At 44.0% G+C, this 18,532-nt stretch overlaps 1 protein-coding gene across 4 annotated transcripts in view; it reads right to left on the minus strand.

Annotated features, from left to right (window-relative positions):
* daam2 (dishevelled associated activator of morphogenesis 2) overlaps positions 1-18,152 on the minus strand; it is a 146,575-nt gene extending 128,423 nt beyond the window's left edge. For 2 of the 4 annotated variants that reach the window (XM_088626071.1, XM_088626069.1), the window contains exon 1: positions 609-822. The gene's annotated coding sequence lies outside the window, so the exon portion shown is untranslated. Of the gene's footprint in view, positions 1-608; positions 824-17,959 lie in introns of those variants that run through there. The other 2 variants (XM_088626070.1, XM_088626073.1) reach the window with 2 other exon arrangements.
* Positions 18,153-18,532: the final 380 nt, after the last annotated feature.

Genomic DNA, 18,532 nt, shown 5'->3' on the forward strand with positions numbered 1-18,532 from the left:
TCTACGAATGCATACGCAAAGCAACGGCTTGATACGCTGTACTGGGAATTAAAGTGGTCGGTAATTGCATATCTCAACACCATGTTTCCATTCAAAGCTGTCATGAGACGGGAAAAAAGGGGTTCAGCTCTGTTCGCGTCTTCTGGCGTTACCCTGAGATCGTCTTTTCAAATCAAGGGTTTAAACTAATGAACACTCTCTGCTAGGTCTGCATGCTTGCCATCGTGCAAAAAAAAATATTTTGCATTTGACGATCGATAAAAAGACATGTAAAGCTGCAATAAAAATAATTTCACATCTCCACTAACTTAACCTATCATTCGGACTGCAGTTTAAGCGAACTCTACGATACAATGTAACGTCTTTCTGAGGCAAGACACAAGCTGTAGAAATGTGCCACAACCGTGAAAAAATCTGATTTAAGGAGAGAAATTTGCCCTCTGTCAACACTCAGTCGATTCACTCAACTGCACAAGCTGTCAGCCCAAATCTCGTTAGTTGGCTACGTTCACTGACTTGGCAGCGTTTTGCAAAATATCTTTTCTAACCTGAAATACCCCAGGCTAGATAGAAGCAATTAATTTGGCAAGATTTTTTTTTTCACTTACCAGCATTTCACACTTAAACGAGATCGAAATCCGAGCTTGACTAATGACACTGTCCTCGTCGCCTCCACCTCTCCGTGATACGGAGACGGGCGGAGAGAAAGTCGTCCCTTATTCACAGCGAGAACAGCTCCTGCGCTCCCAGATTCATTCAGCCGCCGCGGCTTCGCCAGTGCGACTGAGCGAGCGAGCGCACAAGTGACTTGAGCGTGCGAGCGAGCGCACAAAGCGAGGTCAGTCACAACACCGTACGCCTACCGCCTTAAAGGCGCAGCGCGCTCGAGTGCTGTCAGTGGAGGAACTTGTCACTGCTGTCACTATATTGAAGCAGCGCACTACAATTGCAGAACTGTTTCTCTCAACTAGCATTAATATTAGTAACCGTCTTACAGCCTTTACAACTTACACGTTTCAAAAACTGTATTTGTGAATTGCAATCGAGTTTATACGTACAATAACATGTGGAGAAATGTTTTATCGGCAACACCTCATCATTCCACATCTCTTGAACAGATTGAGAGGGGCAACTTCACTGGTACATACGTCATTAGGCTTCATTACAGAGAAATATTGGTGCATTTCACTATTGCTAACACACAAGAGACACTGGTTTATATCCACGAATCATTTCCTGTCAAAGAAACAGAACTACGGGTATCGTTGCCTCAGCTCCTAAAGGACCACATTCTGAAAACCGGGATTTACTCAACCTCCTCGGGCGTTTACTTAGCCCTTACGTTCACCTGCTAGTATGTACATTCTTTAAATCAACAAACAGGTTAAAAGACTTTTCAAGATTCACAACTCCAGCTTTTATAAACCTATTACAAATGAGCTGAACAGGACTTCTGTCACACTTAAGCTATCCCAACGATATATACAGTAAAAGGAGAGACCTTTTTTACATACAGTAGGTTATTTTTGGCATGCGCCAGAGAGTTTGTAACTGAATCCACGCTTTAAAATCTGTTTTTCAAACGCAGTGGACGACCTTTATCTCAATTTATTTCAAATAACAGGAACATTTTGAAGAACAACAGTGAAGTTAGGGTGGTGTAATGTGTGAAGTCAGAGACTTCAGAGACAGAGAGAGTTCTGCGGACTCCGTGCGGAAGGTCCTGTATCTCGTCCTCGACTCACTGGTAGCGACAGTCCGCTCGAGACCCCGTCGCCCTGGAGAAGGCTGACCTTTAGTGTTGTAATTTTCGTACTAATACTGTGACAACGCCAGCGGCGGAAGAGGATTGTCTTCCTTTGAAAACCCGCAGACCTGCGCAGCACCCTCAGGAAGGGAGGCTCGCTGTACAGGAGCCATACACTGCTGCCTCAAGATCCCTGACGTGATGAGCCAGCGGAAGAGAAGGCACCGCTCCCTCAGCACACACACACACATTCGCCCCAGATGAACATTCACTTAGAAGAAGTATACTCTCTTCTCAACGAAGAAATGTGCGAAGTTTCTTAAATACAATGGTGGAATCACATTTAGATGAACTTAGTGCTGCACCTGATCCATCAACATGTTTCAATGGAAAGAGCAGCATTGAGGAGTGGATACTTACAGACGTGAGAAAGTTAAACGTCATTAAGAGTGATAACGAGAATGTGCTCGATGGTCTTGCACAGACATCCCGGTACTGAAGCTAGAGGGGCCAGGGCTTGCCTAGACACCGCAGCCACAGCATCTTCCACATCTTCTTCTGCTCCGGTCCTGCACAGCGCACAGCACACAGTCCGTCAGCAAGTGGAAGGATATTTAAAAGTAAGAGCAGGAGGCATACCTTTACACAAAGAGTGGCGGGAGTATGGAACAAGCTACCGAGGCATGTGGTTGAAGTCGATACCCTAGTTTCTTTCAAGAGATCCATTGATTAATTATCTGCTAATTATAGAACCAAACTGATGGTTTGAATGGCCTCCTTTTGTTTGCAATGTCCAGTTCAATATAGAGCGAGTTTCAATAGCAACTGAAAGCTGGGGGTTTACTTCTTTTCACTGGTAAAGCAGTGACCCCTGTAGGTAAAGCAGTGACCCCTGTAGCTTTATGCTTTCAGTAGTGTTAATAAGTTAAGGGCAATAGTGTGACACTCACAGCAAGTCCATGGCTAGAGAGGGAGACGCACGGCAAGAGCTAACTTACCAGGCGACAGCTCATACTGCACGAGAAATCAAAGTGTTGCATCGGAAGAACAGAGAACTGTGGTTTTTTTTGCAGAATGCCACAGGCAATAAATGTTATTTTGTCTTGTGATCGGTTAACTGCTGTAGGTTCTGCTAAGGCGCTTCTGCATATTGTTTTTGAACACGGCACCAGGGTTAACAGCACTAAAGTAACACGCGAGCTCCAGGCCTCTTGCTGGCGGGTCTGACATGAAGCAAAACCGAGATGGAAGGACAGGATCTGGGGAGCTAGCATTAAAGGGGAAAAGAAGCCGGAGAGATGTCATCTTTCATCATGATTCAGGGCTGGAGGAAGCCTGTTGTGAGCAAACCACAGAGCACAGGGTACTGTAGATCTCATGGCTGCAAATGGGAGCAGGAACAAATCAGATCAACCTGAATGCCCTCTCCAAACCGGGGGCTGCAAGGAAAGCCAAGAGCATTTGGAGTGAGTATCTCACACTCCTCCCAGTGTTGACACTCCTCCCATCTGTGAGACGCCTCTGTGTCCTCAGGTGTAACAGTAACAGATTCAGGAAACTTTCATCCCCACTGCAATCTCACTCTCAAACAATGTACAGTAAAGAAACTCTCTTATCTCCTGAAACACTGTTGTCCTGAACTCTTTGTTGGTGGTGATTGTTTTGGATGTCTTGTTGTCTTGGACTCTGTCGTAAAACACACTCACCCTCAGGGGATAACGAAGCTGGAGTGGCATTCATATCTGCGTCAGAACCCCAGAGACTCCCTGTCCAGAAGGGAAAGCAGCTCTACGACCTTTCTGTCTCACCAGCCCCACACTGGCTCACTGGCACTACGCTGGGTCTCTCATCTCGCCACTCTGTCACAGGGGGCTCTATCTCATCCCTGAACCATGCTCTGGGGAACGGTTCAGAAAGTTTCTCATGCTAACAGGACCCCTCTGTACTCTCACACAGAGTCACAGTCTGTCTTGTAGCAGCTAGTTCACTAATTTGAGAAGAGCAGTCGCTTCCAAGAGGCCAAACGTGCCAACAATCGCATGGCCTGATCCATAGGAGTGCGCAAAAATGACCCAGTCGACGAGGACAGTGGTAGACGGGTAATGGAAAAGACCTCAGGCAAGAACTTTCAGGTCTCTTGTGGTGCCAGGACAATCTGATTTTACTCATTAGCCATGCTGGGGCTGCAGCCATTACTGTGTGTGGATAAATCCTGAATTGTTCATAACCAAATACAGGAATAAAACAGTGTGTTTCTCAAACTATAGGATCATCATGGTGGGCTTAAGGCACTTCTGAAAATTAACTGTAACAATGCTGTAACATTGTTTTGTGAGTAGAAACTGCTCAAAATATAATTCAGGACTGCTCTTCAAAGCATTTTTTATTATTAGATACTGAAACATAATACAACACAAACTTAATCCTTTATTAAGAACAAGGAATTCTATAGAGGGTATCAATTTCTGAGAGCACCACCAAAAACATATGAGCAAATGTCAGAAGAATATGCCTGTGTCAGGGCACGTGAGTCTATCAGTTTGCACTGAGTCTCACTGAAGCCTGGACATGGTGTTAAAAGGCCGATGGGGACTTGTCTTGGGGATATCTTGGGAAGAACAGCTCCAAGATTCATTCTGGGTTAATGAAACAACAAATCTGGGTCTGTATCGGTAGCAGCTCCTGATCCAGAGAGCTGACAGACAGCAGCTGCCTGCCTGATCACCCATACTCCCTAATGTAAAGTAAGAGATCACATTACAGCTTCCTGGGGGACTTATATTGCCATAACAACTCTGTTGACGTTAATGTTACAGCTCCTTGTTCTCCTGCACTCCAGATGCTGCGTCCTGCTTGCTTTCTATTTGGAATGGCTTCTGCAAAGCTTTCCCCTGCAGCGAGTGGATGCTTCTCCCTCTCTCTCCCTCCCTCTCTTGGTTTTCCAAAGAGGCGCTGGAGTTTCTGTCAAGAGCCCGAAACCAAGACTGCTATTTATACCCAACAGCCAGCGCGGTCAGAGATGGGCTCCAGGCTTGGGCTTGTGTTTCGACAGACACATGCCAAACACCAGGCAGAAATCAAGGCCCACCCCTGCCCACCTTCTAAATTTAAAACCACAGGCAGCAGGAGGAGGCTGAGCCCTAGGCAAATTCAGAGGAAGAGTCCCTTGTCGCTCCTACATAAGAATATAAAAACACAAGGGAAGTTACAAACATCAGAGTTTGTTTGGCCCATCTAGCCCCTTTGGTAGTTACTGTACTGTAGTAGTTAATGGATCCCAGGATCTCATCTAGCTGTTTCTTGAAAGAAGTCAGGACACCAGCTTCAACAACATGGCTGTGTAGCTTGTTCCACAACCCTATGTGTGAAGACGTGACTGCTGTTTTCAGATTTTTAAAGCACTTCTGCTTCATTTCCACTTCTGTCCCCTGGCTTGTGTTTCAGTGTTTATTTTGAAGAAATCCTCTGAGTTGACGTAGTCTTTGCCTTTTGTATACTTGTATTGGCGGCCCCCAATACTAAAGAGATTCAGTTCCTGCCTGCCTGTCAGTGAAGGCTCTTTTCTGGACTGACTCCAGAGCAGTAATCGGTTTTATGTAACATGGTGAACAGAACTGTACACCAGATTCTACATGAGGTCTTACTAGTGTAATTTCACCATGACATCCCTGGATCTTAATTCTGTGCTTTTAAATGGATATTCTGCTTTCATTCAGCACAATGTTTCCACAAGCCCAATACTCTCTTGCTCTGGAGCCCCCATTCTTCCTGAAACAATGCCTCCTGCAGGGCAGGTTTGGGTCTGGGTCTGGGACTCCAGGACGAAAGACAAGATTGTTTACTGTGCACCCTGATCTTCGCTCTGCACTCAGCCTCTTTCATGCATCTTGTTATTAAATAAATGCACAGCTAGGGGAAAACACACTTTACGATTTCACGCTGTGCTGTGGAAGAAAGAATTAAAAAAAAGCCCAAACATAAACTTCTCAAGCACAGCAAGAGACATATTTACTCAGATGTTATGCTGAGGCTTCCGGAGGAGAGAGGAGAAGTTGACTTCAACATCGGGCACATGAGATAACTTTTATTTGTGTTCAGTGGTTGTCCTTATTGAAAAATAGGAAATAGTAACACTGTAACAGTTACATGTCCACTCGGCTTGTTATGCCTGGAAGGGAATTGGATTATTCTACTTCCCTTCTTGAAAAAATAAACAAGGGAGCATTATACCCCAGTATAACACCGTCTACAGAATCCGGACTCTGCTGTTTGTGGCTGGATCACGCTCCCCAGGGGTATTTTAATATTGGCTGCCTTCTACCTGTGGGAGCGGCTCAGAATCTGTGGGGGAGTTACGCACATGAAAGCCAAGCACTAGGCCTTCCATCCGCCCCAAAAACACGATTTTCATCAGCAACTATTTGTCAACAAGTGTCGTAAGGGAATACAAGTGTGTTTTCATGGCGGAAAAGCAAGTTACTGCAAAGAATTTCTTGCAAGGAAAAAAAAATGTTTATTCGAAAAGTATGTGCATTTGATGGCAAGAGTTTGGAGGGTTTTTACTCACTGAACTTTATGTTAGTGCATTTCCATAACCTCGTTTTGACTTCTGAACAAGAGGAGACCATGCCGCCCTCTTGTCTGGTTTGTAGTTAGTAGATAACTAACCCCACGATCGAACCCATCTACAGTATGTATTGAAAATAAGGCAGGGCACCAGGCCAAGAAGGCTGTTTGGCTTGTTCCACACTCCCACCACCCTTTGTGTAAAGAAGTGCCTCCTATTCTAGGTTTTAAGTGCACTTGCTCATAGCCTTCCCTTGTACCCTTGGGTTCATGACTTACTATTGATTCTGAAGCTGTCCAGTGTCTTATCTCAGGAGGTCAAGAACTCCAGTGTTCGGCTGGTAAGAACATTGTCAGCCATGCCACAGTACTCTCTGGGATTTGGTGAAGACAGAGGTGGCTGTGAGACAATGTCTTTCCAGTCCCAGAGCTTTTAGATCGCTAACTCAAGAGGATGTAAATCAGAGTTATCAGTCCATAATTACCTTGCTCAGTCCTGTGAATTTTGATATTTAACCCTTGATTCCCGTGAATGAACTGATCAATAAGGAAACACGTTTATTGGTTGCTTGAAAGGTAAGAAAAAAACCTAAGATAGCAGAATCAAGGAAACTTTAGAATTAATTAATTCCAGCTCTGCTAACATGAAGTCTCAGTCAAGTTCTAAACTCGTTTAGTGTACAGGGGTACAGTGAATAGACAATAATGATTTTAGGGATCTCTTCAGTCAGCACTGCTCTCAAGACCTGTGTTGGCAGGAAGGCAGGGCAAAGCACTGTGTCTACACACTGACCACATGCCTGCCGCATTTTCTACTCATCTTCAAACAGCCAAAAGAGCAAATTACTACTTGCTGGGCTAAATGTGCAGTCGAAAGACATTAAACAGAAACACATTCAATAGCCATGGTGGCAAAGAGGCAAATACATTATTTCAAATTTTATTCAAGGCTTATTACTGAATCTATCCAATCTACTCAGCTGTTTTCCTCTGTCTATAAAACTATAAAACTATGTGGACTACAAAGTCTATAAAGAGATCTTCTAAGAAGGCACTTCTTTCCACAAAGAGTTGTGGGAGTGTGGAACAAGCTACCCAATGATGTTGCTGAAGGTGATAACCAGGTGGCTCTCATGAAGTGGCGGGACGAGATCCTTGTACCAATTAACTGCTAGCTACCAAACGGTCTGCATGTGCCGAATTGCGCCTCTACTCATTTGGAACTGATCGTGTTCTTCTGTCAGGAGCGAGTTCTCAGAGCCACTCAGGAGGTGTGCAGCGGAATTATCCTGCCCCCTCGCGAGGTCCTACCAACTTTCGTTTCCGTTCGCGGTTTTTGCTCGGACAAGACAACAACCCTGGCGAGGCGAAGGCAGACCCTGGCTCCAGCTCCCCCACCCTGCGGATGGAGAGCTGGAGTTTCCCAGGTCGTGAAGGGGTTACTCGGCCCTCGCCGGCTGCCAGTGGCAAGCGGCCCGCAGTCAAGAGGCACACGTCTGTAACACATTAACGTGCACTTTTAAGCACAGCCAAGGGCTTCCCACCCCTGCTGTCTAACACAGCACAAGGGCCAGCCATGGTTTGTATTGGAATTAGCACACTGAAAGCACACACAAGAAGAGCAGCACAGTGACAATGCAATGTGCAGAAAACATGTAGCCTCTCGACCTTCCCATTGTTAAGAGTTTCCAGGGACTGTTTTGTCAAGTTTAAAACTCTTAATGTCTTGGCAAGAGGAAAGCAACAGCTCTGAGGATACCTTTACAAAGCTGTTTTTAGGCACAGTGCAGTAACTCTTTTGGCGGCAAGGAACTAAGGCCTAACTCCTCAAAGGTTTCAATGAATAGCTAACTGATGAATAGTCTCAAATGCTCACCAGTATTTTTACCAAGAGCAATGGGAAATTCCTGTTACCCTGGCCGATAATAAACTGATAATAAACTCAGAACTGGGATTAAAGCTCTGTGTCCCTGCTGAAGAGAAAACAATTTTACTCCGAACTTTCACAACCAGATCACCTCGAGGGATACTGAACGCAAGCTTGTGAATATCAATAATCCAAATCAATAACTTTGCGCCCAGCTCAGGTCATTTCAAACCTGTACTGTGCTGAAAAAGATCATCATTTCATATTGTGCAATACAAAAGTTGAAATGTCTGTCAAATAAATCCCTTCTTTTAAGGAATATGAAACAGATTGCATAAGGAATTGATTATGCAGCAGAGAGCAGCCTTTACTTTATTGAAAGCATAAAGGCAGAGACTGCAGCGCTGACAAAGCCAGCGGGCCAGGGTTCAAGGGGACAGAGCCTCACCCTCTAATTACAGTGTTTCAGAACTGTGCAGTGGTTGCGTCTAATGAGCTGCTATCCTCAGCTGTCTCGTATGAAGTGTTCATGAATGCTGGATTAATCGTGAGTCTATGTATTTTGGTATTTTTACTTTCTTTTCTGATTAAGGAAAGCATGCCTCTTTTGCACTGAAGGGCATTTTGCTTTCATTTCCTGCATCAGAAGTGAAGGGAATAAAATGCTCTGTGGTGTCCAGTGGGGTGTATACTGTATCTTATTGTAAAGTCTGAATTGCATACTTTATTGCTGTGCAGCGGGACTGCTGGGATATAATGGCTGCCGTGTGTCACTTAAGTGGGGTTGGACTTCAGCAAGGGATGACCAGGACCCCTCCTATACAGTATGTGAAGTGTTTTACTTAGAAAGAAAATCACAAGATAAATGTATTTAATTAAACAATTAATTCATAACCTAATTACCTCCCTCCTGAATCACTTCAAATATGAGTATATCCAGGATTGTACATACTGTAACAGGGTGAGAATGATGATGATTGCTGTGATTTTGCTCATTCACTGCTCTCAGTTAAACATTAAATTGTTTTACAAAATTTTGAATTCAGTTTTGGAAAGCTTAGATTTACTAAGGTCTTGATGAGGACCTTGTGTTAAGCAATCAAAAGATTGGCTCACATGTCTTTTTCTCTTTTGTAAACTTGTCTCAATTTTTTTTTTGCTTGCTCCTGTAACATTTCAAAGGTCTGTTGTCTAGATGCCTGGAGAAAACTACAGAAAGCTTGAAGAAGTCCTTTGTAGCTTTGGTAAACAACTGGCTTTAAGAAAACATCAGGGAAACAGTATTTCAGAGCAAGTCTTTAGAGTGTCTTTTTAAGACATCATTTCCTCCAATCACAGTACTATGCAAATTAAAAATGATCCGTCCAGATGAGTTTGAGGTTGTCTGCTTTTACAGTTACAGCCTTTCCCGCAAATCAGAATTACAGATAAACTTGGCTCACTGAACTGAAAAAACTGGTTTGTATCAGCATCACCATTCTTAAGGCTTCCCAGAAAATTCCACCCAAAAGTATTAATGCAGCGTTAATTTCACTTTCAAATGCAACTGCAGTCTCTCGCTCAGGCTGTCAGGATTGTGTGAAGATCACTGGGCATATTAACAAACGATCTCTGCAGCCCTGTCAGTATTACTGAAAAGAGAACTGGGGAATTACATGTGTACTGTAAGTCTCACTTCACTGCTTGTCACCCAAAAGAAGACATCTACCTTCCCGTAGCAAGAAAGATTTAGAATTAGTTTTAAAGGCATAGTCCAAAGAAGATGTCAGAAAGTGGCAGTCAGAAAGGTGAGGCAGGTTTTGTATGGGTTGATCAGAGTGGTGCTGGTTCTGAACAGGGGCTGGTTCTTTTACATTCACCAAGCTTGCCACATAACAGAGCCAGTGTCCTGCCAGCACACGGCCAAGGAGAAAGAAACTGTCTGGTTATTGTGCTGGACAGAGCAGCTTCCCGAAAAGACCTTAAAGGCAGCAAACCCCGGAAACTAAAGCAATGAATTCAAGACAATAGGAATCTGAAAATAGGAGATGTACTAGAATAGAAAATGCATGATGTTCAAAGTAACCACAGGTCATGCTTGTCTATGCTTTTTGCTTCCAGAGAGTTGGGAAACAACTAAAAACTCTTAGAAGATAAATAGAAAGTGACTGTATAATCCCAAATTGTCCTTAAGAGGAATGTACAGTGTATGTGTGTTTATTTTCTTTACACAGCATTTGGGATCAAAACCATTTTTAACACTCTAATGCCAGACATCTGTTGCTGAAATGCATGCATGACTATAACTTCCTGCACAAAGTTCGATGAAGGGAATGATGAGGAAAATAACATTTCCCCATCAGTAGTTCTAGTTTTCCAACAAGATTTATTTAGGCTGGTAATGAATACATGAGGACAAAAACAAAACTTGAGACGCTCATGCAGATGGGGTGTTAGCATATGAAGGAATCAGAAAGGATTTTACAGAACAATCTATCCCTACTGAGCAAAACCTGAGGTTCCCCTCTGTAGTTCAAGACTCTCCTGAACTAGGCGTCAAGGGTCAAGTGTTTCTAGAATTTGTCAGCGAGCATCATGACTTAATTGAGTCATTAAATCAAAGATTTAATGCTGGAGGGGCTCCACCGGTCTTTATCAACCTGTGACGTGAGGCAAGGGTACAAAACATCTTGCCAGATTGGACTGCTCATATCCTCTAGGCCTATGGAATTCACCACCTACTGAACAATGTACCCAACCATGCTGGCATTGGAATTTAAAACATTGTAGTGGGGCTCTAGGACTGGGCTTTAAGGCACCATATCAGAAGACCTAGTGAACACGTTTCTCAGGTCCAGACAGCAGGCAGTGTGTCATAAGATCTAGTAAACATGGTGTTCAGGTCCAGACAGCAGGCAGTGTGGCAGAAGACCTAGTGAACACAGTGCTCAGGTCCAGACAGCAGGCAGTGTGTCAGAAGACCTAGTGAACACAGTGCTCAGATCCAGACAGCAGGCAGTGTGTCAGAAGACCTAGTGAACACAGTGCTCAGGTCCAGACAGCAGGCAGTGTGTCAGAGAACCTAGTGAACATGGTGCTCAGGTCCAGACAGCAGGCAGTGTGTCAGAAGACCTAGTGAACATGGTGCTCAAGTCCAGACAGCAGGCAGTGTGAGGGAAGACCTAGTGAACATGGGGCTCAGGTCTAGACAGCAGGCAGTGTGAGGGAAGACCTAGTAAACACGGTGCTCAGGTCCAGACTACAGACAAGGAAGAGTGAAAAGGAGTAACAGAAGAAATACAATCAGTTTTAAAAAACCAAACCTAGTTCATCTCACCAACCACAGGTTCCACGAACTTTTAAATGCTCAGTATTTTCACCCAGGAAATGAATTTGGTACTGAACATCACTACCAGACATCAGCTTGTACACCTCACATCTCCAGGGCCACAGGGACTTCTTGGCTTGAACTATTGATGCATTTTCTGTGCCTAGCTACTATACCAGCCAAAAACTCTTAGTACCAGGATTTGCACTATTGCATTACAGACTTGCAGAAATAAATGTAATTCAGTTCCCTATCTAAATTTTGTACAGAATAAAGTGGGGAAAAAACAATAAAAAATCTAAAAAACAAGAGCATGTTTGTGTCTCAAGATTAGTAACAGTAGATATCATGTTGACGACCTGGATATTGTGTAATGATCTCCCAATCTCCTGTATTTTCTTTTAGTGACAAGGTCTGAATTAGAAGTTGCCTTCTTGGATTAAGGAGTTGGATGCCACTTTGTGACACTTAGTGCTACGACAGCAGTGCTTTCTTGGGGATAATTCCTGTAAAGCAACATTGACTATCACATAAGCAGGGGACACACCACTAAATACTAACATTAACAGGATAAACTGCTAACTGATAAAGATTTTTGTGGTCACTGAACAGTTCAATCAGTCTTACATATTAAATCAGAACCAGATTTTATATAGTATCTAAGGTTCGGTGGAGAGCACTGTGATACCAGTGGAAACAGCAGAAATGGCTGGTGGACAGCTGTCTTATTCATATTCACTGACACAAAGCAAATGTCTTACAATGCTACAACATGTCAAGCACAGCACCACATGCAGAACTGATCAGCGCCCTGCTTCCCTGGACGCTATGTGCCATTAGGCTGAATGTTAATGATAAAACATTGTGCAGAATGTGAGCCCATTGTCAGCACGCTGAAAAAGAAGAGGGATAACAGCTCACATGTATTGGAGTATACAGTGCCTTGCATATGTAAATAAATGTTTGCTATGGTGTCCCATTTTATGAAATTAAATGCAGACGTATTTAGTTTAATTTTAATATTTCATTCAAAACTTGAATGCTGAAACTGAAGACTTCTAAAGGTAAGATAGGTTACAGTAAATGTCAGAAAAAAGAAAAATCTGGAATACATGGATTGCTGAGGGTTCAGACCCATGAACTTAACGTTCATGGTGGGAGCACCTTAGGCAGTTATAGCCACAAGTCTTTTGGGTAAATCTCTACCAACTTTGCACATTTCCTTGGCATATTTTCCACTCATTATTCTTTGCAGATTTGCTTAAGCTATCTCACTTTGCTCTGGGACTACCTATGGACAGTAGCTTTCAAGTCTTTCACAGATTCTCAATAGGATTCACGTCATGACTCAGACTGGACCACTCCAAGAGATCCACCACCTTATTCTTAAGCCACTGCAGTGTATCCGGTGTATGAAAGGTTAAATGTTGCCCCAGTTTTAGGGCTTCAGGTTTTCCTTTTAGATTGGCCTATCCTTTGCTCCATCTATGTTTCCATTAGCCTTGACAAGTTTCCCAGTCTCTGCTGATGAGAAGCTGAACTAGAACATACCGCTGCCACCACCATGCTTGACAGCAGAAAATGTGCTGACTGAGTGATGCTCTATGTTGGGTCTGTGTCAGCCATAATGCTTTGCAATTAGACCAAACAGTTCCAATTTTGTCTTGTCTGACCGCAAAGCCTTTTGAATGGGCAAGCTGGCTAAGCATGCATCGGCTGCAAAGGAGCACATAAAGCTGCATTCTGAGCTGAAGGAAGAAAGAAGAAAGAAGAAACACAGTACAGTGTGAAGAAGGCTCAACAGCCAAAGCATTGCTTTTTCTTTCTCTAAGTGGAGTAGGTTGTGTACAGACCAGATATTAATTGCTTTATTAATAACCTCTAAGTATAACGACAGCAGGTTTTTAAGCACCAAAAACTGAAAACTGTGCAATGGTATGCATATTTTTGCAAGGGTCACCCATACAGCAGGGCATTTTGCTGGAGCAATCTGAATTAAAGGGGAACTGCAACGCGAACTGCAACGCTATTTGTTTATTTAGAAAGAATCAGCGTTTATGAGTGCATTTCACACCGCAAGAAGAGTAAAATGTACACCTCCAATTTACAACCCAAAATAGTCAAAATCTCCAGGTATGAGCAGCGCCATATTCTGCCAAGTGGTGCTATTACACTGTAAACAAGCAGGCTTGTGAATACATCTCTTTTAATCCAATAGAAATAAGGCTCTTGACTTCAAGACGGTTGTGCAATAAATGGAACGTATCTGTGAACTCTGCATGCAGTTGCAGATTACATTAGCACCAGCAGCCATATCACCCTGCAACTCACAACTGGCAGCCCACTGAAGCTAAGCAGGTGTGAGCCTGGTCAGTACCTGGATAGGAGACCTCCTGGGGAAAACTAAGGTTGCTGCTCGAAGAGGTGTTAGTGGGGCCAGCAGGGGGCGCTCACCCTGCAGTCTGTGTGGGTCCTAATGCCCCAGTATAGTGACGGGGACACTATACTGTAAACAGGCGCCGTCCTTCGGATGAGACGTAAAACCGAGGTCCTGACTCTCTGTGGTCATTAAAAATCCCAGGGTGTTTCTTGAAAAGAGAAGGGGTGTAACCCCGGCGTCCTGGACGAATTTCCCATTGGCCCTTACCAATCATGGCCTCCAAATAATCCCCCTCTATGAATTGACTACATTACTCTGCTCTCCTCCCCACTGATAGCTGACGTGTGGTGAGCTGCACATTGGTGGTGGTGGTGGAGAGTCCCCATTACCTGTAAAGCGCTTTGAGTGGAGTGTCCAGAAAAGCGCTATATAAGTGTAAGCAATAATAATAATAATAATTATTATTATTATTATTTTTAAGTCATTACAGTGACCAGAGAGCAGGAAGGGTAACTTGACGTTACAATTCTCGCGAACTCTTGCTTTTGCCCGTTGCGAGACCAGGGGTTTGCAACAGCTTGGCAACTTGGAGTACTTTCACAATGTTCACGGTTTTGTGTTTAATTCAAAATTTGTAAAACGTTTCTGTACCGTCAATGAATTTATTTTTTTATCGAGATATAATGACTGGTCTGACAAATTGGGTCTGTAGTACCCTTTAACCATCTTGCTCAAGGGGTACAACAGCAGAGCCCCAACGGATTTGAACCCAGATCCTTCCTGTTATGCATCCAGACCCTTAATCTGGCTACAGTAACTGTAAGGGGACCACCTGTCTATTACTTTTACTGTGTTGGTAATGATGGACCCATTATGCACCAACGGCACCATTTCACAGGAGATCAGATCGAGAGAAAAACCGAACTGAATTAACAGAGGAACTTTAGGTCCAAGTCCAGAGTGGAATTCTGCCTGCCATTTGGCCATTTCAGCTACTCTTACCTGCAATGCTAGATGAAAGGAAATGGCAAAGCATTCAGGACCTTAGTTTTTTACTCTCTTCCAAAGGACACCACCTCCCACAGCACAGTGCCCCCATCACTATATTAGGATAGTGGTTTGGGAGCTTCAGTCCAGAGGAAAGTGCCATCTATATGTCCACAAACACCACATTTGGTAGCAACCTGTTTTTTCTTAGAGGTCTCCCATCCCAGTACTGACAGGTTCCGCATGACAGCTGAATCTAAAATACTGTATGGTAGCTCCCAGCAGGTAGCTCAAGGTGAGATTTTCATATCATTGCATTATTATCCATCTATCCATTTTCTAACTGCTTTCTAACCAGTATAGGGTTGCGGGGGAGCCTTTAATATCAGAAGACCTGCTAAACAGAGCCTATCCTGGCAAAGAAAAGGCACAAGACAGGATAGATCTTGGATGGGATGTCAGTCCATCGCAAGGCACACCCAGACACAAACACTCACGCCAGAACCAGTTTTCCCAGAAGCCAATTCACCTACCAGTATGTCTTTGGACTGTGGGAGGAAAGCAGAGCTCCCCAAGGAACCCCACATTAACACGGGGAGAACAGAGGAACTCCACGCAGGTAGCGCCCCAGGAATTGAACCCAGGGCTTGCGATGTAGCAGACCCAACCACTGCGTCCCCATGCCACACATTTCCCTGCTATGTAGTAACTTTATCGTTTCATGTCGTGCATCTGGCAAGTTTACCTGCTGCCCTTCTGATTTCAATGGCACTGGAAGCTGCTGGAGTAGCAGCTCAGCATCCACCACTCTATATAGAAAGCATATGAGAGTCTGGGCAGTCAGGGTCAAAGGGCACGTGCTGCCAGCAGAGCTGAGAGAGTAAGGGCTGCAGGCACCAATGCACAGCACGCCAGTGCACGAAAGGTCATCATGCTGCCTATGCTGTTCCAGTCACTATGTCCTGTAAAAATAGTTGCTGGGTGCAAACAGTATTAATAGGTATGCAAGTGGAAAAGTCTCTCTGCCACATTTCCAACTACAGATCTGGGGCTGTATTTTTTAACTCAATCTTATTTGAGAATCAGTTAGTCATTTTTAAGAAACAAGCTGGTAAAGGTTCTTAACCTTTTATCTTGAACACACGATAAATACATGAACAAAGACATAATGAGGCTTTTCTTAAGGTTACATGAGGAATCCCACTGATGCACCTTGCAGTGAACTGAGATCATGTCGGCTGAACCAGCACAGAGCATTTATTTATTTATTTATTTATTTATGATCCCACAAAGCCAGGCAAGCACAGCCCAGCACACCTGCTGACCCTGAGCACAGGGGCTCAGCATGATGCTGCTTCAATTGCGGTGGGGTTTGCCTTACAAGTACCTATTTACCTAATTGTCAAACTCAAATTAACCAGCAGCAGACACTGCCTGCGGTCACTGTGCTGTAGGTCTGGTGGGATTCACAGTGCGTCTGGAAAATGGTGTTTTGCTGGAAACGCTGTTTCTGTTTAGAACTTGTAAACACTTGATTTGAAGGCTGTCAGGACTGTTTCCAAGTTCACAATCTTATTATGATGCAATCCATTTAAAGACACGTTTTCTCTTATTTGGCCTACACACCTTTAGGGACAACAGCGTGCACTCATGATATTGCTTCCTCTGCTGTGTTTTCACCTGCTGGATTCCGAAGACCCAATGGGAGGGCAGCACAGAAATATTTCTGAATGCTAACTTTAAAGTCCCAACAGGCGTGTTAGCCTTTTTATGTGCGGCTTTGGAACAGCGAGGGTTCATTTTTCCTTTAGTCTCTCGTCTTGGCGTGGCACATCATACTTTAAGAGCATGGCTCAGTGTGTTTCATATGCCTGGTAAATATAACATAGTGTTGCTTGAAACTGATAACACGCTGCCCCTGCAAATTAACTGTGACTTTTTTTTTCATTGATACAGTAAGTAAGTACCAGTGGTTGACTCCATTCTGAAAACTGAAAAGAAACAGTAAAACACAAAGTGTTTTGGATGCGAGGTCATTGTCAGGAGTATAAGGAAGGATCAAAAGCCAAAATGTGGAGTTTTTCTTGTTATTCCTACTTTTCAGAGCAGAATTAACATCTGCTTCTTGCTTGCAGCTTGCCCATGACATTGTACAATATAAGGAATCATTGTCCCACCTGTGGAAAGCCAGCGTACTGCCAACTATTGGCGCCATTGACTGCAGGCGTCGGGCCTCTGCTTGCTTTTTAAGTGGATAAACTCTTGTTCACAAGAATCACAGCTCTCTGGTTTGCTGGTACCTTGCAAGGCTCAGTTTAAACAGTGCTAAAATGCACAGTTGTTTTTTTTTTTCTTGCAGTCCCATTTCAGTAAAACAAAAGCAAAGAAACCTGTATCGCACTTCTTGTTGTTGCTTGGTTCCAGAATCACAACAAGCCTAAGAACACACCCCGCTGAGGATGCAGCTTTAAAACTTGGAATTTGCCTCGACACAGCAGCCTGAGATGAACCCTGAAGATTCTACAACAGGCAGCTCACACTGGCTAAAGTGTGACTGTGCTGATGATCCCAGTCCTACGATATATTCTCACTCCTCTCTCCTCTCTCCTACAGCCAGCGGGCATCCCTCAAGATCTCTGCACTATCCTGTCCTCTGCACAGCTGCAGACTGGCTGCAGAGCTTTAAATCTTGACTCCCGAAAAGGGTAGCGTATCAGAACATACACACAACCCCTCTGCTCCCACTCAACCTGCTGCCCTGGTGCTGGTAGAAAAAAGAAATCGTAGCTCAAGTGCTTCAGACTGAAGGAATGATCATGTCTCTGCGACTCATGAAGGCTTACGTGTGTTGTGTGCGTGAGACACAAATTCAGACAGGCTGTAGTATATCCTTGCTTATCGTAGCTGCCATCTGGGGAGCTACAATAAGCAACATCTAGGGCAGAAGCACTTTGAAGTTAACGTGAGAAAATAAATAATGATTGGAAATAATGCACAGTTCAAGTTCATTTCCTGGACTTCACGACTGAATACTTTGAAACTGACTGACGCATCTCTCTCTTTTGCTCTAGGAAATGAACGAGAGGATTAGATTAGAAAGGGTACCTTTTGAAACAGACGCTTGGATAGAGCACTTCTTCCCCCTCTGTTTCTCCTTGGCTGTCCCAGAGCTGAAGGTTCAGGCAGGACTCCAATTCCGACCCCAGGATCCCTTTCCACACAGGGTATTCCCAGTGCTGGCTCTCTCCCGGACTGTGCCGCAGTAATCCAGTGACCAGTGTGCTGTGCAGAGCTGAACCACAGCCTGCTAAGCCTCCCAGTCCTCACTCTCCCCTCCCACCCTCTCTCTCTCTGCCCTTCTTGTGACATCAGCAAGAAGCAGATATTTATGGCACTGAGTGAGGGAGAAGGAGAGTCCAGAATCTAAACTTCCCCCTTCACACTTGAGGCAGATTGTGAGATTTGTATCCTATACAGATATCTCATCCCATAAAATGCATAGACCACAACAGGAATGGGAGGACTGTAATAACTCTGTGTTATGTAAAGACTGAAAGTTTAATATCTAGGTCTTATACATTGCTTAACATTTTCAATTGCCCATTCCTTTATTCATACAATGTGACTTTTGAATATGGATAAAAAGCCATTTCTCATTTTATCATAGTATTCTGACTG

The sequence above is a fragment of the Lepisosteus platostomus genome, chromosome 3 (assembly GCF_059453375.1).
Source record: "Lepisosteus platostomus isolate fLepPlt1 chromosome 3, fLepPlt1.hap1, whole genome shotgun sequence".
In the NCBI taxonomy this organism is placed as follows: Eukaryota; Metazoa; Chordata; class Actinopteri; order Semionotiformes; family Lepisosteidae; genus Lepisosteus; species Lepisosteus platostomus.